The sequence below is a fragment of the Polyodon spathula genome, chromosome 22, assembly GCF_017654505.1.
Source record: "Polyodon spathula isolate WHYD16114869_AA chromosome 22, ASM1765450v1, whole genome shotgun sequence".
NCBI classification, from domain to species: Eukaryota; Metazoa; Chordata; class Actinopteri; order Acipenseriformes; family Polyodontidae; genus Polyodon; species Polyodon spathula.
The window spans coordinates 27,412,731-27,415,414 of record NC_054555.1 but is presented as its reverse complement, the minus strand read 5'-3'; positions in this window follow the sequence as shown (position 1 = coordinate 27,415,414).

Genomic DNA, 2,684 nt, shown 5'->3' with positions numbered 1-2,684 from the left:
CAGTATTAATATTCATCGCTGTAGGTGGTAGGTGCAGATAATTGATTGGATCAACAGTCAAAAGTCCTGCGCCGAAAGTAAGGGTCATTTATCTAGGAGGTAATGTTCACTATGTTGAGCATTCGTGCTTTAAGCTTTGACGTGTTGTAAATTGAAACAGAGGCAGATCTAAATACCGCCACACACAAGTAAGAGACCAGTAAATACAAATTCTGATTCCTATTTGCATTGGCTGCAGATCACTGGTGGACTAGCAGTTGCTGGAATTGCCTACCAGGCACAGCAGGAAGGCTGGCATGGAAAAGTCTGCAGTCATTTCAGGAAGGTAACCTCATTAATATGCTATCTCTGGCAGGCAGAGCCACGCTCCACAACGTTACTGCGTTGCAGTTTTAGGTGCCAGCATGACAAGTGGAGATGGTATTTGACCTCTCAAACCCAACCGCAAACACATCAATAGGCTCAGGGCTTGCGATGTAGAGCCACAAGGCTGTGTTATAAACTGTAGATGAAATTTGTTTTGAATATTTAGTACAGCAATGTATAGTCTACTGTCTGCTGTAAATGTCAGGGCCAAGTGCTTTGGAAAAGGGCAAAAGTAAATACATAAACACATCACCACAAACCTGCACAGGCACCCTTTGACACAAACACTTATACAATTACCCACACCTACTCACCTACGTGCACATGTCACACACACACACACACACACACACACACACACACACACACACACACACACATAAACACACACACACACACTGAGAAACACACACACACACGGTTTGGCTTCTTTGATAATGTATTTGATCATCAGCTGAAGTCAGCTACTGCTTGTGCGAGTTCACGTAACCCAAAATAACCCATTAAACCATCAATACCAATTTATCACAGCAGGGTGAACAAGCCGGACGCTTTCAACAAGCTATCCCTGGATTACTCAGTGGTTTAACTATAAAGTCAAACAAAAAGATTAATCTGTTCGCTGATTTTCAATGTACATGACCCATGCCTATTGAAAGGACTGTGGTTTCTCTTAATTATCGGCTAGCTAACACTCCGGGGCACGACATAAGGAACTTGTTTCTCATGTGGTAGTTTCATTAAAACTTCTGCTCATTGTTTATTTCAGTGTTGTCGAACATGGGGTCATGTTATTAGCCTCTGTGTTTTTAGGGAGGGTCTTAATGTTATTGTATTACATAATTGTGATAAAGAGGTGAATTCAAATACTGGTTTTATGTTGCTATAAATCAGCTATTGGTAGTTCACCCTTTAAACTGGGCTCCTTTGTGAGAACTAGTATCTCGCTAGAAAACTATTTAACTTGTGTTGCAAGCCCTGTTGCACTTAGCAGTAAATGTGTTAATGCAGGCAAATAAATATATAGATATTATGATGTTTTAGTGCTTAGTTTAAACATATACAAAATAAAAGATAACATTACATCTAAAATTATAAATAATAATAAAAAAAAGGATTTTTGATTTAAAAGTGACATCTGTGTTTACAGTCCTAACTGTAAAACAAGCACATGCAGTAAAGGGGGCTATTAAACACCAACCATACTGATATTTTTGTGCTTATTAGTAATGCATCCATAGAAAATTAACATTTTGTAAATCCATTACATCTGTAGTAAATATCCCCTGTATTTACCGTGGCATTTCACTTTTTAATGAGCGAAACTAATTCATTTAAAGCAGGGATGTCCAATCACACTCCTGGAGGGCTAGTCCAGTCCTGGTTTAACAGGTAAAAATAGATAAATTGCTGCTTGAAGGTCTGGATGGAGGTTTAATTGGTTTGATTAAACAATGTAGAAAAGGGTTGGAACAAAGACCAGGACTGGAAGAGCCACCTATTGCCATCCCTGATGTAAACAAAATGCAATTTTTTTTTTTTTTGTGAAGTTTTATTTCACTAAACGAGCGTTATACAATTCATCCATGAATACTGGCATCTCCTCAATGTTAAATGGCATGAAAAACAAGTAGAGTGTGAAAATCACACCTGTCTCCTCATTACCTGGTAGCTGGAAGAATAGATATTCGCAATACGAATGTCCATTTAGATCCAGCCAAAGCAAATGTATCGCCCTTGCTGCTAGCTCCTTCAACTCGTTACTATAAGAGTGGCTGTCAGCAGCTAACATTTCCACCTACCAATCCTTTCACAGAGCTTAACAGAGAAATATCGTTCTTAAAAATCAACCTGTATCCCTCAAATCTGTATGGGAAGCTATAACTGAATACTTTAGCAGTTCCAAAGATTGTTTTATACACAGAGTAATTCCATCAAGAGGTTATGTTCCAAAAATTAAAAGCTGTCATATTTTAATGTATGCACCTAAAAATGTTTACAGATAGATTATCAGCCTATGCAAACATACATCATATTTTCGTCATTAATGCCTCCTGATAGCAGTATTAAAAAGGTGACTGTGTGGGAGTATTGATAAGCAGATTTAACAGATGTGTATCGCAGTGAATTATGCTTCAATTTAAACAGAAGTCCCTGAGGAGTACACATTGTAATTGCATGACATAAAATCAATATATGTTACATTCCTCGCTTGTAAATATTAATCTGTAACCTCTGACCTTGTGAACATTGACTTAGTTTAATAGTTTCACATAATTATTTCATTATGGACTGCTGAGTAGCATTCAGCCAATCAC